General features: G+C 46.3%; 1 protein-coding gene across 8 annotated transcripts in view; it reads right to left on the bottom strand.

The window, feature by feature from the left end:
• Window positions 1–26,303, bottom strand: part of Zbtb38 (zinc finger and BTB domain containing 38) — a 151,178-nt gene that overhangs the window by 98,177 nt on the left and 26,698 nt on the right. For 4 of the 8 annotated variants that reach the window (XR_012443089.1, XR_012443083.1, XR_012443084.1 and 1 more), the window contains exons 1-2: window positions 3,695–6,722; window positions 2,554–2,637 (exon numbers count right to left, since the gene is read on the bottom strand). The gene's annotated coding sequence lies outside the window, so the exon portion shown is untranslated. Of the gene's footprint in view, window positions 1–2,553; window positions 2,638–3,694; window positions 6,723–15,890; window positions 16,166–26,303 lie in introns of those variants that run through there. The other 4 variants (XM_074059043.1, XM_074059046.1, XM_074059050.1 and 1 more) reach the window with 3 other exon arrangements.

Below are 26,303 nucleotides of genomic sequence, written 5' to 3'. Positions count from 1 at the left end.
CACCTCATGTGTAATTTAAATGGAAAAAATAAAGCACAAACTTAAAGTGAAACAAACTCAAGAACGTCTTTTGCCATAAAATCTACTTTGATTTTTTGGTTTTTTTGGAAAATGTCAAATATCAAAATATTTAGAAAAGTGTGTATTTGAACACAATCCTGCCTTGCTGTTTGGTCGCCCTGAAGGCTGTACTAACACTGTAAGTGGTTGTGGGGATCTGTGGCTTTCTTTCTGACACCAAGTGTTGACAGTAGACAAATTCTGGTTGCCTGTCACTCCCAGTCGCACACCTTCCTTCCTGTCATACTATGCAGCTAAAAATTTTCGAAATAAAGAGATTGACTCCGCCATGCCATCCTTCACACCACCATTCACATTATAACTGCAGCTGAAATTAACTAAGTGGGATTAGCCAGTTTCTCAAAGTAATGGGGCCCGACACCCTTCCTTCTTGACTAAGGCTGTTGGCTGTGCCCTTCCTGGCAGACTCTGTAGTCTAGGACTTCCAGCAACAGTCTGTCCCCACTGGGCTCCAGCTTTTGAAACCTGGCACTTGTTCTCAACTTTGGTTGCATGCTTCTAGCAGGTACTGTACTCCTCCATCCAGCCTGCTTTTATCTTTGATGTCCTCCTCCAGCCTGGCCACCTCCCAGTCCAATAAATAATGTCAGTCCTCAACAACCCAGGGAAAGGGACTTTCAGAGGTGGGAGTATTTTTGTAGTCAATCACCTTGTTATTTTTCGTGCCTCTTGAGCCCACTCCTGAGGAAAGGGCCTGAGCAGAGTCTTCATAGCAATACGAGGAGGTAGGCCAGGGATCAGGCTTTGTCATCAGGAACCTGAGAGACTGCATCATATTGGCGGTAACAGGCCTTCCAACACAACTGACCACGCATGCCCTTCAGGGTGGATGTGGGTGCAGGAAATGTCAAATCCACAGGAAACATTTCATCAGAAACCAGAGGGTTTAGCCAAACAAGGACCCTAAAACTGAGGAACCAGGTCCCAGGCAGCTCTGGCAAAGGCTCTGCTCCATTTTTGTTGAAAGCCTTTAAATTTGGGGTATTACAAGGCACCTACCACATAGTTTCTGAAATTTTTCAGTGAGGGGAAAAGTGTACAAAGACCAACAATAGTTAAAAGTCCACATAACACATAATGTGAGTTAAAGGTTCTCTAAAGAGGGCTTATAACTTTACCTCTAATTATTTCAGAAAATGTCTGAAATTTTACTGAAAAAAAAAAAAGCTAGAATTATATATCAAATCCTTTGGGAGGCAGCATTAATAACCCTAGATTGAGACTTTTTGAAGTCTACCTTTAAATATTTCTCTAAAACTTGATTTAAAGGTTTTTTCCCTAGGAAATTTATGACTCTGATAAAGTATTCCAAGATATGGGCCACATGAGGTAGACTAATATCCAAAGTCCCCAGAAACAGAAAGCCCACGAGCTAAAGAAACCCTGAACTTTCCTACAGATCACCGTAGGGGGGAGGAGGGAGGGGAGAGGCAGAATTCTAGAACAAGTAGAACAGGAAAGAGATGAAGTGAGAGCAGTTCTGGAGCAAGAGGACCTTAGGAGGAAAAATGAAGGACCACTGTCAATACAGCACTGCTTACCCAAGTCTCAGAGTTGGATGGAGAAAGGCATGCTGGGAAATCTCACTCACTGCTGCTTGCCCACATGGCTAGACCCTACCTAAGAGTGTCAGGTCCTAAATATTGAATGAGTTTTTATTTCTTCCGCTTCTCCATTCTGCAAAGCCAAGTTCTTTTATATTCTGTGCCCGGAGAGACCTTCCTCTTCTCCAGAAAGTCTCCATAGCTGTCCCTGAGAAGTGGCTGTCCCATCATGGACTACATTTCCCAGGCACCTTTGTGGTTAACCATGGTCATGTGACCGAGTGTTAGCCAATGGAATGTGAGAGGGGTCAAAACTAGATGTGCACCTTTTCACACTCTTCTTCCACTGAGGAGTGAAGATACTCCCAGGTGACTCTGAAAACCAAAATGCCAGAGAAGGCAGAGGCTCTCTCCATCTGTGAATCTGATTTTTTTGTTTGTTTGTTTTCTTTTGTGGTGCTATGGATTAACCCTGACCTCCTCCAGGGCAGGCAAACATTCCACCACTGAGCTCCATCCCAGCCCGGAATCCGAATCAATGCATCAACGAGAGTTGCCTCTTGGATTTGTACTGTCACATGGCCAGAAATAAACTACTATTGTGTTTGAGCCATTGTACATTCTGGGGCCTAGTAGAACACTGAGTCTATCCTAATACCTTTTTTAGGTATTATTTTTGGATAGGGTCTTGCACTTTTGCCTGAGGTGGCCTTGGACTGCAACAATCCTCTTATGTATGCCTCTTGTATAGCTGGGATTACAGGCATGAACCACCATACTTAGCCACATATCCTCGATGATACACTTGTTAACATGGTCTACAGAAGTCTCTGTGACCTTTTCCCTTTTCTTTAAATCTTACCTTAAAACAAAAAGTAGAATTAGTAGACTTAACTGGAAGCATTGATTAGGGACAAACAACACTCACCAAAGTCGTGGTCACTGCATTCGGAGCTTGCCAAAGGAACAGCCGTAGAGATGATGGAGCCTCACTTCAAGACACCCTGAGGGACTAAAATAAAAAAATAAATAAAACATAAGACCTATAAGACATATATTAGAGTGTGATAGTTAATTCCAAGGGGTATTAGTTCACAAAAGAATTTGCCACTGTTTTCTAGTAAACAACAAGCTTCCATCATGTCTTTAAAATAAGACACTTAACACACACTGTGCCATCGTTTTAACAGAGAACTTCTGAAGAACAGATGTTTTCTGCTAAGGAAACCATACAAAAACTCGATACTGAATCAGATGACTTCAGAAGTCAGGAAAATTCGGCTCTGACTTCTATGTCTATGTGCTCTGCAGTTCTTATGTAGGAGTGATTTTTTTTCCTGTGAACTTAACTTTCTTGAGTAGGAACTTCCAGAACTCATAAATTAGAGGCTATACGAAGACCTAAGAATTTTTAGACAAAGTTAAAACAGCCACATTCTGCTATGTCTTTGTTTTTAATGCCATCCCAGATGGGGTGGCACAGTAGGAGATGAACATAACCCTCTGTAAACAGAGGGACGAGCTAACGAAGGTGTGTCTGCCAGGCGACCACAAACAGGCACTAAAAGGCAAAAGGGAGGTGAAAAATTCCCTACCGGGGCTGACATCTTTTACAGGTTATGTGTGAACATGGATGGCACAGGGTGCTATGCTGGACATTCTAGGCGCCGCCTAGAACAGGGTTCATTTATATGTCTGATCACTCTTTATAAGATCCAGGAAGTAAACAGAACAGAACTCTGAACAAACATTCTAGCAGGCGGCAACAGAGTACTAGGGCAGGAAGAGAAAGGAGAGAAAATAAGAGGGTTGACAGGGAAGGCACCACTGAGCCATTCTCCCCCCCATGGTTGCAGCCTGAGTATCCTTTGTGCGTGTGTACTCATGTCTGGTCTTGTGGAGAAGAGAGACATCAGGTCCTTTTAGGGCTGTCTTTAGAGGCCCTGTCTCCCCAGGTAGCCCCTCTTCCCCACTCTGGGCTGGGGCCTGCAGGCCTCAGGTGTCAGGAAGCAAGATGGCGCCACGGTGTGGGCCTGAGTGAGGGTGGCCAAGGATGGCCCTTCACTTACTCGGAGGCGCTGGCTCCTCTGAGGCCCAGTCGCTGCCCACTGCCTGGGCACAGGAGTCCCAGCTGCTTTCTTGCTCTGGTTCTTCACTGCTGGTTGAGGTCAGCTTCACATATTTCTCTGCTGATATCACTCATTCTGACTTTCTAACTTTGCACGGTTGCTGGACACATGAAACCCTCCTTGAGGCTTTCAAAAGGAGAACAGCAAGGTGGGCCGTGGGGACATGGAGGGGAAGAGACAGACAGTGGCCTCCTTTTTTGAGGTGGGCTGCAGTCGTGTGTGCCACTCCCTGGCTGGTTTCCTGGCTGCAGAGGGAGGCCAGTGGCTCGGCGTGGGTGACGTCAGGGCCAGGCCTGAGTCATCGCCAGCAGCCCGGCTGCCCTGCCACTGGGAAAGGGACAAAAGAAACCTTTGATGTCCAGAGGCCCTCCTCTGGGCACGCTGTCCACACAGAGCTGCAGGAGGGAGGGCATTCCTGTGGCCTCCCCACCCCCTCCACCCTTCCTACTTCCGGGTCAGCCCCAGACAGCTTCACCAAGGCCTCCTAGGGGACATGGTTTCCCAGAGGTGGGCCTGCTACTGTGTAAGACAGAGCAGGGAAGAACAGGGGTTTTCCCAGAGGACCTCTCACTTCCCCCGTCACCTGCCTTCTTGCTTGTGCCCACCTTCCCCAGGAGCCCTAGTTGCATTTAAAGAGGTATGGAAAGATGGCCTCAGTGCCCTGTGCTGTGGGTCCCCATCTGAGCTACTGCATTTCAGAGGGTACCAGTCTTTATAAGGCAGTGTCACACTCCAGGGCCTGGCATGAGGTTCAGTGAATACAACCTATTGATCATCGTAAAATAAAACAGTGCAGGACATATTTTGCTATTTTTGGTGAGTGTTTAAGTCTCCAGGTTAAATGATCTCTGATTATTTCATTTATTGGTATTATGCCAAAGCTACAATTTGCAATTCTATACATGCTCAGAGAGGTTCAGACACTTCTCCAAAGTCTCACAGCAGTTAGTTAGTGACAGAGTCTGGCTCATCTAATCTCAGATTCTGTATTCTTAACCACTATCCTGAGATGCTGGAGAAAATAAAGGAATATTGACCAAGGAGGATAAGAATAATGGTAGGCCATCAAACCAAATCCTGCAAAGTTACAGTGAGACACTCAGGGTTGGGGAGGTCCCATGCCCTCTTGAGGGGCCTACACCAGACCTAAGTAAAGCTTGGCAAGCAGGTAGTTTACCCACAGTGACCAGGACCAATCTATCCTTAGGATTGGGGAATTAAGAAGACAGAGCCAGGAGGGCTAGTGGACACAGCCTGTGGTATGTGGTGGATGCAGGTCTAAGAGCCCCAGTGAACAGGACCAGGACCTGGGCTGTTTTTGTGCTCCTTTGGATTCGTGAGCATGGGTGTTAGGCTCGCTCAAGCTGAAGGTGTAAGTCAAAAGGAAAGAAAGACACAATGGTATCCCCTCAAAGTTGCCAAGATCCAGAAGGCAGTGGAAGGACTGTGTGATTTCAGTGCGCAACTGGGGTCAGGAGTGACAGGGAGTCCTTTCCTGCTTGAAGCACTCTTCCTGGGAGCAGGAAGAGTTGTCTTTGTGGCTCTGAGTGAGAGTCCTGGTGACAGCTGGGCTCAAGCAACGTCAAAGAGGGTGGCAGGAAGAGGACTTGGGGAGCAGGGTCAGGGCCCATGGTAAGGATGACTTCGAGGATCCTCTCCCTCTGTGCTTTGCTGTTCTGTGGTTTGTACTTGGCCAAGAATCTCCTGAGGCAAAGTCTTATTCCAAGAGGAAGATGAAAGGCAGACGTTCCCAACTCCATGGGGAAAGAGGTTGGGAGACATGGCCTTCCTCTCACTGCCACCTCGCAGCCTTCCTTCCCACTCTGGGGTGGGGCGTCTGGCCGTGGGGACCCCACTCTGGGCTCAGGAAGTGTGTGTGTGACAGCTGGGGACATTGTGTGGCTGTCTTATGCCCAGGAGCTCTGCCAGTTGCCACTTTGAGGAATCACGCTTGTGGGGACCCTGAGCCCTTTGGCAGAGGTGAATTCAGAAGACAGAAAGCCACGTCTCATCAGGAGGGCAGCAAATGTCAGGTTTGCTGTCAAGGTCCACACAGAGTCTGACCTTGGGCCGAGGGCAGCGCGGTAAGTTCCAGGCATTTCTGGCAGCAGGCTTGTTTATTCTTTTCTTCCCTCTGCAGCAAACGCCTCTGGGTACCTCCCTGCTCTGTCTCCCTACAGGCTGGGTGGCCTTGCTCGCTTCACAGGTATTTATTTCTCGAATAAGAGGAACAGGGGCTGATCCTGGTGGCACCAGGATAATGTGAACACAAAAGGAAGGAAAAACAGCAGATGTAGTCAGTAAGTGCAAGCGAGCCACAGATCCCTGGGGGTCCATCCTAACAGTGAGGAGAAAAATCTGGAACTGGGCAGACTTCTGCTAGGAAAGACAGAGAAGCAAAAGACACCTGCTGGCTTGGACACCATCATGAATCTCCACCCCCCCATTCCTCCAACAAATACAATTGCATACTTTAATTTTCTGAAAAACCAGTAAGGAAAGAATTTCTTAGAATTGCTGCCTCCAGTTTCTCTCATTTCATCTAGTCCTTTTATAAAATTTTTGGTTGTCCTGGGGTTTGAACTCAGGCAGGTACTCTACCACTTGAGCCACTCCACCAGCCCTTTTGGCTTTGGTTATTTTTGAGATAGGATCTCGCTTTATGCCTGGGCTGGCCTGAACCACATCCTCCTAGGATAACAGGCCACATCTCTGCAATTATTATAGTCCACTCTGTCCCCAGGATGCATAAAATACTACACCACACAGGGAATAAAGGGCCCTCGTATGCAGCAGTATGGAGGGATGTCAAAAGCAGCATGCTAGTTTGTAAATGTCACAATGTACCCCCAGTACAATAATAAAAAGATATTTTTAAAAAAAGCAGCATGTTAATGAAGGCTTTTTTTTCTTCTAAAAAAGATTCAGTGGAAGATTTATTTGCCTTGTCTAATCTACCTTAACTGGAGAGGTTTCTAGCTTTTCTTTGTCTTTTGTAATGCTAACATTGCTTAATATTGATAAGAACTGCCCCTTGCCACCATTCTGCAGGCTGAGCCGCAGCTGGTCTCATCCCTTGCAGAACAAAGCCCCACTGTCCCTTATCTCCTGCCACCTCTCTTTGCTCATCATAGCCCTTGCTTTCTCCCAAATGCTACTTAAGGCCAGACCCACCAAGAAAAGCTGCTGTGCCATTTGTTCTCAGCCAGCCAGACTGCTTATTAAACTTTTGGACGTGAGATACCTCTCGTGAGCCTCCTTTGTGTGTGATGTGCAGCGTTTTCCTAACATTTTGGTGCTGAAACCCAGGACCAGGTGAGCTTCTGGCTTTGATCTTGCTCTCCCAATCAGTAAATTCAGGCCCTCCTGATATACGCTGCACTCCCAAGCCTACTTTGGCCACAAGGCAGACATCCCCTATATAGGGGTGCCTGGCTGGGGGATTATACTGGAGTGCCAAAGCCATGTAGGTGGGAGCTGCCTTCCTTAAGCCTGGATAAGCTTACTGGGATCTGATCTGCTTTGCCGGGACCCCTGACCCCAGACTAGTGCTGCCATCTCCACTCTCACTCACAGGGACCTCCTCAAGGCCAGTGCGCTCCCATTATCTCCCACCACCAGTTGATTTCCTCGGTCCTCCCTTGGTGAGTTCCCTCACGCTGTCGCGCTGTGAATCGTGGTTCTCTCTCTCTCTTGGGTGGTCAAAATCCTAGTACTAAGTCCCGGTTCACTCCCCCCAGGAACCAGGTTCCTGGGGAGTGGACGATCCTCTCGGTGAAGAAGTTCCCTTGAGGTCCTCCACTCCTCTGTTTCGTCCAGGAAAGCAATATCTTGGGGACACCCACCATATTCTTCCTCGGACCGGGTCTCACCATGGGGACTGGACCTTCCAAAATTCCCTCAGACACTCCTCTGGGCTGCCAACTGGCCAACCTCAAGAACTTACAGCTCTCACCTGATCTCAAAGCCCAAAAACTAATCTTTCTTTCCAATCAGGCTTGGCCACAATACCAATTGGACAATGACTTAAAATGGCTGCTTAACAGCACACCCTACCCTAACATTCTCAGGGATCTCTTTAACTTCTGTGAATGCACTGGAAAGTGGAAGGAGATCCCCTATGTCCAGGCCTTCTCTTACCTCCACTCTAAACCTCTCTGTACCCCTTGCTCCCCTGCCCAGGTCCTTCTGGCTACAAAGACCCCAACTACCCTCCCTGACTCCAATGTTTTCCCTTCTTTTGATCCCGCTGATGAGCCTCTGCACTATCAGACATGGGCTGCCATTGTTTAACCATTGGCCCCTGCCCCTCCTTCTGCCATGCCTTTCGCTGCTCCCCCCGCCCCTCCTCCCACCCCTTTCTCCGCTCCTCCCTCTGCTTCCCCTTCCCCCTGCCCTCCTACCAACTCAGAACCACTGGATGCCCTGAGTCCCCCACACACTTGCTCTCATGGACCTCCCAGCCAGCCTGTTTCTCTTTATCCCCTCCGGGAGGTGGCTAGCGCTGAGGGTATCATGCAAGTTCATGTTCCCTTTTCTCTCACAGACCTGTCTCAAGTTGAAAAATGCCTTGGTTCCTTCACCACTGACCCTGGCTCTTATATTAAAGAATTTCAATATTTGGCCCAATCTTATAGCCTCACCTGGCATGACATTTATACCATCCTCTCCTCAACCCTCCTCCCAGAGGAGAGATGAAGGGTCTGGGATGTGGCTAAGACATATGCAGATGAGATTCACCACACCACCCCTGCCCACCCCATGGGAATGTTGGCGGTTCCAGAGACAGAACCCCATTGGGGCTATCAAACCAATGACACAACTTCCAGGGACCAGATGGTCACCTGCCTAGAAGCAGGGTTAAAGAGGGCAGCCCAAAAGGTTGTTAATTTTGATAAACTCAGGGAAATTCAACAAGAGGAAAAAGAAAATTCAGCCAGTTTCTTGTCCTGACTCACAGAGGTGCTACGATGCCATACCAAAGTTGATCCTGAAACACAAGATGGGACAATTATTCTTATGACCCATTTTAAGAAAAAAGTTAAAACGACTAAAAAATGGCCCTCAGACTCCACAGGCTGAAATTCTAAATGTGGCTTTTAAGGTTTATAATTACCATGAGGAACAGTAATGGGCTGATAAGGAGAGGAGAGATAAGACCAAATTCCAGATGTTGGCCCAAGCCCTTCGACAAAACCCTTCAGCTTCCAACTCACAAGGCCAGGAAAAATCACGAACACCTCCCAGCCCATGTTTTCAGTGTGGCCTTGAGGGACACTGGGCCCAGGCCTGTCCTAAGATATGCTGCCCACCAGGACCATGTCCTAAGTGCAAACAGGAGGACCACTGGGCGAGGGACTGCCCCTCCACCCCTCAAGGCGGGGGGTCCAGACCCCCTCAATGTTCCTCCTCCCTGATTTTCTAGGACTGGCAACCGTGGCAGAAGACTGACGGAGCCCAGGACTCCCAGGCCCAGTGACCATAACTTCACGGGAGCCCAGGGTAATGGCCATCGTTGACGGTAGGCCTATCTCTCTCCTCATAGACACCGGTGCCACTTTTTCTGCCTTGCTGGAGTTCTGGGACCCTACAAGCTTTCTTCAACCTCCATAGTTGGGGTGGAGGGAACTCCCACCTAGCCCTTAATGACCTTTCCCTTAACTTGCATACTGGGAGATACCCTCTTTACCTATTCCTTCCTAGTGCTACCTAATTGTCCCACTCCACTCTTAGGTAGAGACATTTTAACAAAGTTTCAGGCCACCCTCACCTTACATCCATCCCCACAAAAGCTGGAACCCATTAACCCCTTGTCTCCATCCTCATGGTCCCTCCTCACCGTCATAGGTGCCTTGCTTCCACAAGCTTCTCCCAACTCCTTGCCCTTACTGACAACGTTGGTGGACCCCATTGTATGGGATCTCAAAAACCCCTCTGTTGCCTCACATCATGAGCCAGTTGTCATCACTCTCAAAGATCCTTCTACCTTCCCAAACCAATCTCAGTCTCACAGCTCTCTAACCCACCTACAGGGTCTGGAGCCTATCATCTCAGAGCTTCTCACTAAGGGCCTGCTTCACCCAACCCACTCCCCCATAACACTCCTATTCTGCCGGTAAAAAAGCCTAATGGGTCTTACCAGCTGGTACAGGATCTCCACTTGATCAGTGCAGCGGTGACTCCTATACACCTGGTGGTGTACAACCCCTACACTCTCCTGTTTCTCATCCCCGGTACCACCACCCATTTCACAGTCCTGGACCTGAAAGATGCTTTCTTCATTATCCCAGTCCACCCATGGTCCCAAAACCTCTTTGCCTTCACCTGGACTGATCCAGATTCTCATACTTCCCAACAATTGACTTGGACAGTTCTGCCTCAGGGGTTCCAGGACAGTCCCCACCTCTTTGGACAAGCCCTGGCTAGGGACCTCCTTACCCTCCATCTCTCCCCAAGTAAATTCCTACAATATGTCGATGACCTCCTACTCTGTAGCCCCTCACTCGAGGATAGCCAACAACACACTGCCCTCCTGCTTAATTTTCTGGGAAAAAGGGATACTGGGTGTCCCCTAGCAGGGCTCAACTGTCTCTCACCCAGGTGACTTACCTGGGCCTGTCTATCTCCCCTACTCATAAGGCTATCACCATAGATCATAAGGCCCTGTTAGCCTCTCTCCCTGTCCCAACCACCAAGGCTGAAATTCTCTCCTTTCTTGACCTGGCAGGCTATCTCAGAGCCTGGGTACCCAACTTCAGTCTAATGGCCAAACCTCTATAGGAGGCATCCAGGGGCCCCATCCAAGAGCCCCTGGACCCCTCTTGGCCTGTGTCAGGCCATTTCAAATCTCTCTTACAAGCCCTGTTACAAGCCCCGGCACTTTGCCTGCAGGACCTCACTCATCCTTTTTTCTTTTATGTCTCTGAGAGGCAAGGGTTTGCCCTAGGAGTTTTAGGACACAACATAGGGCCCTCCTTTGCTCCAGTAGCATACCTCTCCAAATAGTTAGACCCCACAACCAGGGGGTGGGCCCCATGCCTTAGGGCCCTGGTGGCTGCCTCTCTCCTAATTCAAGAAAGTAAAAAGCTCACCTTTGGGCCCTCCCCCCCTACTGTTTACTCCTCTCATAGTTTCTTGGAACTCGTCACTTATAAGTGTCTTTACTCTATGCCTCCCTCCCATATCTTATCCCTCCAGGTGGCCTTGGTTGAGGATCCCAGCTTAACTTTTGTCTCGTGTCCCCCACTTAATCCAGCCACTCTTCTTACTCTCTCTTCAACACCCCAGTTCACTCCTGCCTCGAGATCCTTGAGGAGCTCCTCCCCTGCCCAGACCACATTCAGGAGGGCACCCTTTCTCAGGCTGACTACACTTGGTTCATTGATGGCAGCTCCTTCGTTCACAATGGACAGCAAAGAGCTGGATACGCCATCGTGTCTGATTCCACCATCATTGGGGCACACCCTCTCTCTTTGGGTATTACTTCCCAGAAGGCAGAATTAACTGCCCTGGCCAGAGCTCTAACCCTGGCAACATTTACACTGACTCTAAGTATGCATTTCACACTTTACTGTCCCACTCCGCTATCTGGAAGGAAAGGGGATTCCTAACTACAAGAAGAACTCCCATTATCAATGCTGCCTTAATAGCCCAGGTCTTACAGGCTTCATGCCTCCCTTCCCGGGTGGGCATTACTCATTGCAAAGCCCACCAGACTGACTCCTCCATAATTACCAGAGGCAATAACCAAGCAGATACAGAGGCCAAGCGAGCAGCCCTCCAAACTGCACCCCAATTGGCCATGTACCCCCTTACCCTAGCTTCCTCTTTCCCCCACTAAACTCTCTCTCCCCCCTTCTGAAGTTAAAACTCTTCTCTTCTATTGACATATGCTTTTTCATCCTAATCTTCATGCTCTTTACACCTTTCTCCACCAATCCCTTTCCCTATCTCCAGGAGACATACATTACCTGAAACAGATCACCCAATCCTGCTTGATCTGCCAGCGCACAAACCCCAACTCCAATATTAGACCCTCCTCTCTTTCCTACCCCCCAAGCCAGGGGATGTCTCCCTGCCATGGACTGGCAGGTGTACTTTACCCATATACCTCCAGTAAAGAAAATTAAATACCTCTTGGTATTGGTAGACACCTTCACAGGATGGGTGGAAGCCTTCCCTGCAACTAACAAAAGGGCCTCCACAGTAACAACAATTCTGGTCACAGATATTATCCCACGGTTTGGCCTCCCGGCCTCCCTGCAATCAGACAATGGGCCTGAGTTTGTTTCCTCTATTTCCCAAAAATTGGCACAAGCCTTAAACATCCACTGGAAATTCCACATCCCCTACACCCCCAATCTTCAGGTAAAGTTGAGCGTGCCAATTGCACATTAAAAAACACACTCACCAAACTCTCTCTTGAACTCCATCTGGATTGGACAAAACTCTTGCCCCTAGCCCTTCTCCACCTCCGGGCCCTTTCAAAAAGACCACTCATGCTCAGCCCCTTCGAGCTCCTCTGTGGCTGCCCACTCCTCCCTATCACGGTTCAGCCAAACATTTCCCCAACTCTCCTCAATTCTCTCCTTACCTCTCTTCACTCTCTCCTTTGGTCTTATGCTCATGATCAGTTGCCACAGCCCTCTGACACCACCAAAATAACTCCCTCCCGCCAAATGGGAGATCTGGTTTATTTAAAAAGTACAACCACACCCGGCTACCTGCAGGAAAAATGGAGAGGCCCATTTAAGGTCATCCTCACCACACCCATGGCTGCTAAGTTAGCAGGATTCCCTTCTTGGGTACACATCCAAAATCTAAAGTTGGCAGCCCCACAAAAGATCTGCCAATCTCTCCTTACAGGACCAACAAAAGTGAAGATCTCCTGCCTCCCTAAGGTCTCAGAAGACAGAGACACACCCACTGAGACTCCCAAAAAATAAAATAAAATCCTATGCCCAGGGATCTAACATCCCGCCTACTTTTTCTCTATATTTCTCCTCTCCCATTCTTTCCTGTCAGTGCCTGCCCACACTTTTACTCCTTCCTGTATACCCTCTACTCTGAGACTTCAGATTTCCCACCTCCTAATATGATTAGTCTTCTTCCTTTCTCATACCTTCTCTACCCTTGTTTTATAAATTGGATATCTGATCTCCATCTCCAGGGTACACTCTCAGACTTTACTCCTGAAGAAATCTACTCATTTTCCAACATACTCTTGGCCTTACTGTAAATCACTTCACCTATGCTTTCACTCCATCCCTTCCTGTGGGTAATTCTTGTCCTTGTCTCCATTCTCCTGAGTGTTGGCCTATGGGACAACTTCTCCCCCTGAATGGAGATGGCCCCATCGCACAGCTCTCTGCCTCGGGAACCTTGCCCTATGCACCTTACTCCTATACTCTCCTCATTCTTGTGACCTGGATCTTTACTATCCTTCCAGTTAGTTCTCTGTCTCCATTATATCTCTGGAGATTCAAGGTCCAAGAAACCTACACACACAACCAGGCCTCAGTCTCTCGTGCTGCAGGAACCGCTGATTGCCCTATACAGGGATGTTCCTCTGCAATCACTATTTCTGTTGACCTGTAGTCTATAGCTCCCACTTACAACCCCTTTGTCTGCTTTCAATACAACCGAAGTAGAGACTATTGTAAAAGTGGTGATCCCTTCTATGGTGGGTGTCCCTATTGGTCTTGCCACATTCATTTAGTCCACAGTGGCAGGGGCACATTTTATGCCCAAGACAACAAGTTCTATATCAAAGTTAGTGACCCTTGGGACTCAAGATGGGTTACAGTGGTAAAGGGAACAACCTTCCCCATGGGTACAGTAAGTCTCCCATTGGACATATCTGGATATCTAGGGAGTTAGTCATGGCCCCCCACTCACAAGTACAAATTTCCTCAAACATCTTAGAGACTGAGAAGACCCTCCAAGATCAACTTCCAGAAGGCTCCACAACCACTACCCTCTCATCCTGGATCCAAATCATACAAGCCTCCATACAGTTCCTTAACTCCACCAGCCCTATGAATGTTACCCACTGCTTTCTATGTGCCTCCCTCCAACGCCCCTTACTGGCAGCAGTCCCCGTCAACCTCTCCAAACCTACTCTTACCTCTATACGAGATACCCCAACATGCTATTCCCACTGCCCTCTATACCTCTCTGGGAACCTGAGCCAGACCAACACCCACTTTCCTTTCGTACCTGTTACTTCACTCAACATTCCACCCTCAAGGCGGGACTACATGGCCTCTGCTGCTCTAATAGCACAGATTTTCCCTCCCTCTGGACTATCCTTCTGGTGCAATGGTACTTTATACGCCGGTGTGAATAGCACCATCCGAGTCCCTGCCTTCTGGTGGTAACTGTCCCTTAGCTTTACGGAGAGGCTGAGCTCGCCTGGCTCCTTTCACCACCACAAAGAAGGGCTGCTTTCTTGCCTGTCATGGTCAGGATTAGCCTAGTCTCCTCTGTTGCTGCATTGGGGCTAGCAGAAGGAGTTTTGGGCCACAGCCTCATCTCAGCCAGTGACTTCGAGAATCACCTACAGGTCACTGTTGACTCAACCTCAGTTTCTCTAGCCTCCTTTCAGTGACAACTCACCTCATTAGCTCAGGTTGTCTTACAAAACCACAGGGCCCTAGATCTCTAACCACTGAGAAAGGAGGCACCTGCCTTTTCCTCCGAGAGGAACGCTGTTACTACATTAATGAGTCAGGCCTAGTGGAACAGAATATTGATACCCTGTCTCGCTTAAGCGAAGAAATCCAACTTCGCAGGACTAGAAACTCCCCTGTCCTACACTGGACTCAATCTCCTCTGCTCTCTTGGCTCCTGCCTTTCCTAGCATCCCTTATTGTTGTCTTTATCCTCCTGAGTTTTCTCCCCTGCATTATAAAAACTTTACAAAAGTTTTTACTAGATCGCATAACTGCAGCCACCAACCAAAGATTCAATCAACTCCTCCTCCAAGAATATCAACCTCCCTGGGGCCACCAAGGGGACCCGCACGCTAACCCCTATGAAGACACCAAACCCTAAGGACCCCACCTGAGAACATGTGCTGCCCCCTGCCAGCCAGAATCAGCCAGAGGATCAAACTGTGCCCCATAACCCAACCCTTTTCCTCTCCCTCTCTCTTTAATAAACAAAAACTGGGGGAACGATAAGAACTGTCCCTTGCCACCATTCTGCAGCCTGAGCCGCAGCTGGTCTCATCCCTTGCAGAACAAAGCCCACTGTCCCTTATCTCCTGCCACCTCCCTTTGCCTGTCCCTAGCCCTTGCTTTCTCCCAAATGCTACTTAAGGCCAGACCCTCCAAGAGAAGCTGCTGTGCCATTTTCTCTCAGCCAGCCAGCCTGCTATTAAACTTCTGGACATGAGAAACCTCTCGTGAGCCTCCTTTGTGTGCGATGTGCGGCATTTTCCCAACAAATATATGTTATAAAAATAGTGTCATTTTAAGTGTTTTTCCATTTGGGTTTACCTGCTCACAGCAGCTTAGGACTTGTTGGCAGTATCTCCTCCCTTGACTGTGAGAGCATGTCCTGAAAGAGCCTGGAGTAGGCCTGCTCTGCTCCTCCCTTTGTGCTTTTATTTGGTTATGACAGTCATTCGAAATAGAATTAATTGAGTTGGTTTGTTTTGTTTACATTCCACCTTAGGTCTCTCTCCACCCCCAAGCCTTGTTGGTTTTGTTTTTTTCTTTTTTTGGTGGTATTGGGTTTGAACTCAGGAGCTCACGCTTGCTAGGCAGGCACTCTACACTTGAGCCACACCACCAGCCCTTTTTGTTTGCATTATTTTTCAGTAGAGTCTTGAGATTTTGCTTAGGGCTACCCTCCAACCTCAGTCCTCCCAACTATGCTTCCCAAGTAGCTGGGATTATGGATATGAGCTACCCTACCAGCTTCGTTAAACCTTTTTTTTTTAAATGATTAAGATATAATTTCTATACCATAAAGTTCACTCATTTAAAGTATACAGATCAGTGGACTCTAGCATACTTAGAGATTGTGTGACTCATAATCTAATTTTGCATCATTTTTGTCACCCTAGAAAGCAACTTTGTACCTATCGGCCACCACCCCTCACTTGTCCCCACCCTGGCCACTAACCCACCTTCTGGCTCTGGGCTTTCTCTGCTTCCTCTAGATGTTTCAGGCAGTCAAACAACGCGGGGCCTTCGTGTCCGCCTCCTGTCTCTGCGTGTGCTGTTTGTGGGGACGCCCACATTGTAGGGTGCTTCAGTCTTCATTCTTCTTATGCCCGGATAATATCGCACTGAGTGGATTCAGGACATGTCACCTGTCCTATGTCAGCTGCTGAATGTTTAAGCTGGTTCCGCCTTCCAGCTATTCTGAAAAATGTAGCCACGAACATTCGTCTACAGGCATTCTTGGGCACACATCCTCCCTCTGGGCCTCCCTGTCTCTGTCTCCTGTCACTGTCTGTCTCTTTTGGCTACAGCCATGCTGGCGGGTGTGGCTCTTATCTCATCGTGGTTTTGAACTGCACTCACCTACTCCCTGGTAACACTGAGAGACTTTTTGTGAGTTTTTCTTCAGTTCTTTGGAGAACTGTCTGTTCAGGTCCTCTATCCATCTTTAAATTGGGGTTTTGGTTTCCTAATGTGGAGTTGTGGGGCATCTTAGATAGAGAGTTTACAAATCTCACCCCGTCTGTGGGGTGTTTTTCACTTTCTCAGTGGTGTTATTAGAAGCACAAAAGTTTTCAATTTTGTTAAGTCTGGCTTCATGCTTTTTTCTCTCAGCACTAGTGCTTTTGTGTCACAGTAAAGAAACCATTGTCTAACCCAAGGTCACAAAGGGCTACACCTGAGTTTTCTTGTAAGAGTTTTATAGTTTCAGTTCTTACAGTTAGCTTTAAGTTAACTTGTTTGATATGGTGTGAGGTAGTAACTCAGATTCAAGGGGATGGCATGGTAGGACCCATCTGTAATCCCAGCTACTTGGCAGGCAGAGATACAGGGTTATGTTCCAAGACTGGCCCGGGCAAAAGCATGAGGCCCTATTTAAGAAACAAACCCCAAAGCAAAAGGATTCGGGTGTGGCTCAAAGGCTCAAACGGCCGAGCAAGTTCGAGGCCTGAGTTCAATCCCAGCACTGCCAGAAAAAAAAGCAAAACACAAAAGAAATTCAAATTCACTTTTTTCATGTGGGCATCCAGTTGTTCCAGAACCACGTGCTGAAAAGGCTGTTCTCGCAATGATTCAGTACATCAAAACTGTTCTAAAACAACCTTTATTAAATTAATACTAAAATGGTTAAAAATGTTAACAGTAGCCTTTTGGCGGTCGGTGGCCTGGGAGCACCAGCGCTTGTTTCTGGACTCCCGTGTGCTCCACAGAGCAGTGTCTGTCCTTGTGCCACCCAGGCCGCTTCGATTGCTGCAGCTTCACAGTAAGGTTAGAGATTGGGCAACGACTGTGTTCTCTCTCTGGATTGTTTTGGCTCCTCTGGACTCCTGAAATTTTCATGTGACTTTTAGGACCAGCTTCTCCTTTTTTTTTTTTTTTTTTGAGGTACTGAGGTTTGAACTCAGGGCAGACACTCTACCACGTAAGCCACTCTGTGCCAGCCCTAAAACAACCAAAACCACCCAGCTGGGATTTCTTCAATGGATGTTGTGCTGATGGATAGGGGAGGTTGAGCAGCCAAGAACCTGGGATGTTTTTCTATTTATTTAGATTTTTAATTTCTTTTCACAGTGTCTTGTCATTTTCAGTAAGTCCTCTTCGTTCACTATCAGGTGACATAGGTTCCAGGCCTGGCCCCACAATTCGTTAGCCAGATCTTAAAGTTACTCGGCCTATATCAACCTTCTTTTTTCAGTCATCAGAAGAAAAGGGAACCATAAGCCACTTCATAGGTCGTTATGCAAATTAAATAAACTAAAGCACGTGTAACTGCTATTGTGACCAAGCCTCCGTGGTCTAGTCTCAGCGTGGTGTCACAGTCCAGGAAACTCCATCCAGTCATCAGAAATAAATTTCAAATTAGCTTACATTCAATATCTGCAGAGCCCCTAAACCTGCCGCCACAGCAAGTGCTGGGATTACAGGAGTGTGCTACCATGCCTGGCTGTGATACTTAATAACATATACTTTTCTACTTCCTTTTTTTTTGTTTGTTTATACTTTTCTACTTCCATCCAAGCCTCTAACACCTTACAGCTACTGCCTCCCCTTCTCCCAAGTTCCCTGCAAAAAAAAAAAATTTTTTTTTGGCCCTAACCAGTATCCTCTGATCCTGCTCCTGTCCAGTTCTTCTGCTGATGGAAAGGGAAAGACATTGGGCTGGAAAGGCCAGAACTCATTTGTGTGTGTGTGTGTGTGTGTGTGTGTGTGTATATGGAGGGGGTGGTTTAGGGGACTGGGGTTTCAACTCAGGGCCCCACACTTGCACAAGCAAGCTCTTTACCACTTAAGCCACACCTCCAGTCTATTTTGCTCTGGTTATTTTGGAGATGAGGTCTCTCGAACTGTTTGCCTGGGTTGGCCTCAAACTGCAATCCTCCTGATCTCAGCCTCCCAAGTAACTAAGATTATAAGTGTGAACCACCAACACCTGGCTCAGAACTCTTTTGAATGGCCAGGAAGAGAAGGAAATTAGGACACACTCAAGCTTAATTTACGATCCCTTGTTCATAGAAGTGCCTTGTGCAATGTCTGGCATGAATGCTGGATTTTATTGATTGATTGACTTTGTGTGGTGGTTACATTGTGCCCATCTTCCCTTTTCTGTTAATGGTGTGGGGATCAGATGTGACCCTCAAGAAGCCAGCATGGAGGCTGCAGCCCAGTGACCTGTCTGACTCACTTTGTTTATTTGGGTGGGTTGAACTGCCCCAAAGTCCTTCCTGACTTTGGCCTCAGAGAATCGGCCCTTTGAGGGTCCCCAAGTGAGGTGTGCACCCCATATCTCCTGCCTCTTTCCCCACCTGGCATGAGGACCCCATGTTCCTGCCTCTCCTCCCACAAAACCTTCTAGTACTGTCCTTTGAAAACTTTAAGGAGTTAAAAGAGAAAAAGAATAAAACAGAAATAGCCACATACATCACAGTCAAACTTTGTTTCAGAATTCATATGTGATCTGAGTGTCTCTGGGAGACACTCAGGATTTAAAAAATGTTCAAAAGACAGCGTTGGAGCGGATTCTGTCCCTTCAAACAACTCAGGGGAGCCTGGAGGAACACCACCCAGCCCCCTGTCCCCTTGATGCAATGAAACCCAAGTCCAAGGCCCTGAAGCCTTTTCCTGAAATTGAGGACACTGGGGAAGGGCCATCTTCTGTTAGCTGTGCGACCTTTCCGCCTCCTGCCACCTCTTGGCCACCCCTCCTGTCACTCTTACAGTATCTGCATGGAGTTTTCTATTTTTCAAGACTCTTTCAAATACCCCTTCTCATTTGATTGATCACATCCAAACCCCTGTCTGACCACATGACCTGAAGCAAGTTGCTAATGCCTCAGCCTCAAACTCAGCGTCCTCAGCTCTATAATGTATAAAACCAGAGAAGTTAAGAGACTTGAGCAACATCACACAGCCTGGATTGGCAGTACCAAGAAGAGAACTAGATTTTTTTTTTAACCATCCAAGCTAGTTTTTCCATGGACTCTCCCCTCACAGAAATGTGTGTCTTTTTTTAGATGCATGATTCATCTGGCAGTCTTAAGAAGAATGTTTAAAAAGCAAAGATACTTTTATTACCCCCACCATATCTAAAAACACCAAAAAAAAAAAAAAAGACAAATAGGACCTCATGCCTTGTGGTCAGAGGCAATCCCTTCCACTTCGAGGACTATTTATTTAAGGTCAGAAAGAAGTCAAGGAAGAGAGCAAAACACAATTCCTGTCCCTTGTGCAGCACAGTGTCCCTCTAGTGGCTCTGGGGAAAACAGCACCTGGGAACAGGTGACTTACAGATTCAGCCTTGATGCACTCAGGATGACAGCACTGTTGGCTCCCTGGCTCTCTTAACTGATAAGACATGGAGGACAAGAGCAATGATTGTCCCCAAAGGAATGTTTGGCCACATTTGGAGAGAGAGTTTGTCACCCGCTGGCTGGGGATGGGTAGGGCAGGCCTCCTGACTCAGTGTGCAGAAGCCAGGGACACACACCCTGCCCAGGTCAGCACCACCCTGCCGAGGGGTCAGTTGCGCTGGGGTGAGAAGGCTTGGAGGGAAATGATGTCACCTACCCAGGGATTGGCAGCTGATTCATGGCTTATGACAGCTCAGCTGACCGTTCTCTTTTTATTCCTTTACAAATTGCTTAGATTAGAATAATTACAAATCCAAAAGTAATACATGCTGGTAAGTATAAGTAATATAAAAAAATACTTCAAAGACTTTCCAGCCCCTTGCCTTTCCTACAGTCAGTGTTATCATCCTTGGTGGCTCATTGGGTTGAATTACGTTCAAATGCAAATTTATATCATTTTGATTTGCAACAGTAGCAACTTCTTTGGCTAAACTCAAAGTCCACTCAGAGACAAAGACAAACGTCAACGCACATACAGGGGACTGCATTGACTATGCTTGCTGGATTCAACAGCAGAACTGCTTAACGAGGCTTTTCAGATTTAGTAAGTGGGTTATTTCTTCAGATCAAAGATGAGAATCTCCTGTCTGCTGCCAGATATGTGGGGTGCTCAGTGCAATGGGCTCCCAGAGGCTAAGAGGACCCAAGACAGGCAATAAGGGACATCAGCTAATGTGGCCTGTGACTTCAGTGCCTCTCTGTTTTGTGACATTTCACCTTTATGAGAAGCACTTGGCTCAGGGTTCAAATCTTCTGTAGTTCTTGCTGTCTAATTAGAAACTACTAGCATATTTATTATTATAGCTACTTTCTATTATAGGAAGAAATGCAGTATTGGCTTTCTATTGACACTGGAGGTATAAAACTTCATTTTATGACAAATTTATGTAAAATGCTGAGATAAATAAAAATGTTTAATGGTACAAGATTGATTAGAGTTTGGGAAGAAGGCTTAGTTGATGAACAAATATGGTTCCTCCCACCAAAGAATTAAAAATTTTTGTTTTGCTGTTAGAGCAATGCTACAATAAATATCCTTACACTTTCTCTAGACTATATTGTCCAAAGTGAGATTGCTGCTCACTATTATCTAATAGACATTTCCAGATAGTTTCCAAAAAAGTTGAAATAAGTATTCTCCAATCAGCAAAACATGAGGTTGAAGATTCTCTCACATCTTGGATGTCACTGGATGTGATCACTCTTTTTTACTCCACATGCCCAACCATACTCCTTTTTTTTTTCTTTTGGCAGTTCTGGAGTTTGAACTCAGAGCTTTGTGCTGCCTAGGCAGGTTCTCTATTGCATGAGAACCCTTTTGCTCTGGTTATTTTGGAGATAGGGTCTCACTTTTTGGCCAGGCCAGCCTGAACTGAAATCCTCCTATTTATGCTCTCTGCCATTGCTGGGATGACAGGTGCACACCACCATGCCCACCTTTTTTTCTGTTGAGATGGGGTTCTCATGAACTTTTTGCCCAGATTGTCCCAATCTCAGCCTCCCATGAAGCTGTGATGACCGGTGCACACCACTGTGCCCAGCCACTGGTTAGAATGAGGTCTTGTGAACTGGTCTCTTGGGCTGGTCTCTACTGTGATTCTGCTGACCTCAACTTTCCAAGTAGCTCGGGATCATAGACCTGACCACCGGTACCCAGCTCACTCCTACTCTTTTTGTTTTGCCAATCTGGTGGGTTAAAAAATGGCACCTTACTTTCCCTTTATTTATTTATTTTTGGCAGTATGGGGTTTTGAATTCAGGGCCAGTACTTTCCACTACTTGAGCCATATCCCCATTGTTTTTGCTTTATTTATTTTTTCAGATAGGGTCTTGTGTTTTTGTCTGGGCTGGCCTCAGACCTTGATCCTCCTTCCTCTACCTCCTGAGTTGCTGAGATTATAGAAAGAACTACCATACCAGGCTTGCTCTTTGAAATAGAGTCTCACTAAATTTGGTTGTAAATAGAGTCTCACTAAATTTGGTTGTCGAGACTGGCCTGAAATCATGATCCTTCTATCTTTGTCTTCCAAGTAGCTAGGATTATAGGCATGAGCCACCACACCCAGTCCTCACTTTTCCTTTGATTTGCATTCTTTGACTCTAAGTCTGGTAAAGACCAGAGACTCTGAAGCCAAAACTGGATTTGAATCCAACTCTGCCACTTAACGGCTGCATTTTCTTTGAGAGTCTCAAGGTAATTTTCACATCTGTCAAATGGAAATAATGAAACTACTCACCCCTTAGAGTTGCCATGAGAAGTAAGTGAGTTAATGCACATGTAAGAAAGGTTCCTGGGTTGCACAGAGCCCTGTGAAAGGGTTAGTATTATGGGGGAGTTTGAACAGCTTTTTGTAAGTCTAGTAACCATTTCTATTTCTCTTTTGTAAAGTGCCTTTCCAATTTTTTCATTGGTTTGTTTGCCTTTTGTCTGTCTGTCTGTGTTTTTTAATATTAGGGTTATTTAGGCACATAGGATTTGTATGCTGTGAACATACTTTCTCCACTTTATCATTGTTTTTTTAGCTTTAAGTCTGGCATATATTTAAATAAGAATATTAAGGTTGATATGGAGCCAAGCACTTTTCTTTATGGATCCTGTTTCTTGTCTCACTTATGAAGATCTTTTACGTTAAATGTTAAGCAAAAGCATTTCTGATTTTGAGGCGCACTTTTATTGCTTTATTTTACTTCACTATTTAAACCTCCGTGAGCATGACCCATGGTACTGAGAACAAAGCCCACCAATGAGACTGCTAGCAAGTTATTGCTCCCCCACAACAGCCTTCCCTCCTTGTTTCTTCTGGCAGCACCGGAGATTGAACTCAGAGCCTCTCAAGTGCTAGGCGAGGGCTCTGCCACCTGAGCCACCCTTCCAACTCTTTTGCTTTTAGTCTGCTTTTCAGGCAGGGTCTCACACTTTTGCCTCCAGTCAGCCTCGAATCTTGACCCTCCAATTTCCACCTCCTGAGCAGCTGGGATTTCAGGTGCCTGTGAAGCCTGGCTTGTGTTTGTCTTGATGTTTCACTAACTTTTGCCCAGACTGGCCTTGACAGCATCAGGCAATCGTCCTCTCACCGTCTTTTGAGTATCTGGGATTGCAGGCGTAAGCTACCATGCCAGGTCTGAGCCTTCCCATCTCGAAAGCACTGATTGTCTGGTCCTGCTGCCCACCTGCTGTTCTGCTCCTTGTTCTAAAGGTTGCTGCGCATTTCTGCCATCCTCTCTCTATCTTCCCAGAGCTCTGTAGTCTGACATCTTCTTCCTCTCTGATCAGAAGGTGGCAATTGGAGGTTTATCAGTGACCTCCTAATAACCCATCTATCTCCTTTTCTTGGCCTTCACCCTTCTTGTCCTCACTGTGCCTTTTGTTCCTACTGGCCACCCCCATCTTGAGGGAAGACTGTCCTTTGATGAACTAAGGGTGTTGTATCATTTTGGGTCTTCTTGGATCTTACAAACCACTCTTTGCCTAACCAGGAGCCATGCCCTCTCCCTTTCCTCTTGCTGGCACAGCCCACCATTCCCATAGTGGCTGAGATGGCAGACATGCCACTTAGCCTATCCTGAGGTGACGGTGTGAAAATGCATCATGGTCCTGGTCAAGGGTAGACCCAGCAAAGTCTGCTGGGTAGTTTACTGGAAAGGTTTGCTCCTCTTCAGTTTCATACTCTATAAATAAATTATATGGAGACCCCATCCTCAAAGAGCAGTCTTGCAACAATGAGGCAAAAGTCCAAGAACAAAAGCTACTGCACTAAGATGGTAGAAAGATGGACTGGCTGGGTCCCTGTCGACACTGGTAAGCCATGGGCTGACTCAAGACCCACCTACTTCATGATTTGGCATTTTCTTATTTGCAGCCCAAAGCTCCCTTCCTGAGCACTCATATGACCTCAGAACAGTTACTGACTGGCTGCCTCGTGTCTCTCCTTGGCCTGCTGGCCCCTCCCACCACCCTGCATCCAGACCACGCTCTCTACAGAGTCACTTTGATGGAGGGATTCTGCAGCTCCAGCCTTTAGTTGCGTCGTCATGCTGAGGGAAAGAAGCCAGCCACAGAAAGTCACGTTGTATGATTCCATTCATATGAAATGTTCAGAACCGGGAAATCTATAGGGCAGATTGGTGGTTGCTTTAGGACTGGGCTGGGGATGGCACTTAGGAAGGTGACAGCTTAAGGGTACAAGGCCTCTTTAATGAGGTGATGAAAATGCTCTAAAATTGGCTGTGACGATGGCTGCTTCTATCTGTGGTAACACTAAAACTGTTGACTGGTGTGCTTTGAGTGGGTGAATTGAATAGCATGCAAATTGTAACTCAAGATAGCTGTTTTTCAGTGTGGATCTGTTACCTGAAACCCAGAGCACAAACTCATGACATTGGCATTCAAGGCTTTCCTCCCTCCAGGATCAAACTACCACCTACCTACCTGACTTAATCCCCACAACTTCCCAATGGGGAGACCTTGTGAAGTTCCAGAAACACAACCTGTGCCTCTCTGTCTTTGCTCCTGGGTTCCCTTGGCCTTCAACGACCTCCCTCACCATCTTGCTCTATCAAAACTCAATTTGCCTGCAAAGTGTGGTTCCCACGTTCTCCCTGGTCTTTGCTCCTCTGGACTCATAGATTTGATACACCCCATCTGGTGCTTATCATGCCCTCTTTTATAGACTTAGGGACACATAACTTTATTAGGCACGTTAGCTCCATAGTGACATCGTGTCTGAACCAAATGTTGGGTGGCTATCATGTATCAGTAAGAAAGGCTGCTGCAAATTAGGAGCGTTGGAGAAAATTCGGGTTACGTGGTTACCATGATAGCCTCCCCACTGTTGTGTGTGAGCTCTGCCAGGTAACATCTTTCTTATCTCAGAGAGTTTGTCGTTCCACTGTCTTTCAGATGGGTGAAAGACCTTACTTCCCGTCTTTCTCTAGGATGCATGAAAAATGTGTGTAAGGGGTTTTAATAGATAGTCTTAACCTTGTGTTATATGCCAAGTAAATAAAAGCTAGGTTGATGGAACAAAAAGACTCCAAACACACCAGAGGAAAAAAATAAGAGAATTTTTTTTGTAATCTTATGTGATATAGACTTTCCTAAATAAATCACAAAATCCCAAATATCATTAAAAAAATCATTGATAGGTTTCTCTACATAAAATCCCAAACCTCTGTACCGTGAACAAAGTTAAAGGATAGATGTGATACTTTGAGAAAATATTTTCGAGAACATACTAGTTAAAGGGTTAACATCAGTGCTAACCAAACAAACAGCAACCACAAAAAGGGCAGAGAATGTGAACAAGTGAATCAGAAAAAGTACTGATGACAAACAACACCTGAAAGACATTTAACCTCGCTGGCATCAGAGAAAGTGAAGAACCATGCAAAAGGGGCGATATGTGTGCCCATGAGATTAGCGAAGGTGAAAAAGATCAGAAATACTGAAACTGTGTCTGAAATTATCACACTGAAGAGCAGAGATGGCAGAACATAAATGTATTTATCCTATTATTTGTAATATATGATAGATTATTTTGAAAAGAACAACTTTTTGAGATGAACAGATATTACCTTCATAGTTACCAAGTGAAATTTATGTGTGTGAATTTTTTTTCCAAGTGAGCTTTTAAAAAGCTATTTTTTCTACTGTTAAATTTATATGGAAACACAAGAGGCCACGAATAGCCAAGGCAATACTCAGTCAAAAGAACAATGCAGGAGGTATCACAATACCTGACTTCAAACTATATTACAAAGCAATAATAATAAAAACAGCATGGTACTGGCACAAAAACAGACATGAAGACCAGTGGAACAGAATAGAGGATCCAGATATGAAGCCACACAACTATAAGCAACTTATCTTTGACAAAGGAGCTAAAAATATACGATGGAGAAATAGCAGCCTCTTCAACAAAAACTGCTGGGAAAACTGGTTAGCAGTCTGCAAGAAACTGAAACTAGATCCATGTATATCACCCTATACCAAGATTAACTCAAAATGGATCAAGGATCTTAATATCAGACCCCAAACTCTTAAGTTGATACAAGAAAGAGTAGGAAATACTCTGGAGTTAGTAGGTATAGGTAAGAACTTTCTCAATGAAACCCCAGCAGCACAGCAACTAAGAGATAGCATAGATAAATGGGACCTCATAAAACTAAAAAGCTTCTGTTCATCAAAAGAAATGGTCTCTAAACTGAAGAGAACACCCACAGAGTGGGAGAAAATATTTGCCAACTATACATCAGACAAAGGACTGATAACCAGAATATACAGGGAACTTAAAAAACTAAATTCTCCCAAAACTAATGAACCAATAAAGAAATGGGCAGGTGAACTAAACAGAACTTTCTCAAAAGAAGAAATTCAAATGGCCAGAAAACACATGAAAAAATGCTCACCATCTCTAGCAATAAAGGAAATGCAAATTAAAACCACACTAAGATTCCACCTCACCCCTG

Source organism: Castor canadensis, chromosome 17 (genome assembly GCF_047511655.1).
Source record: "Castor canadensis chromosome 17, mCasCan1.hap1v2, whole genome shotgun sequence".
NCBI classification, from domain to species: Eukaryota; Metazoa; Chordata; class Mammalia; order Rodentia; family Castoridae; genus Castor; species Castor canadensis.
Note: the sequence above shows the minus strand (reverse complement) of the source record. Positions and strands in the feature narration are given on the sequence as shown.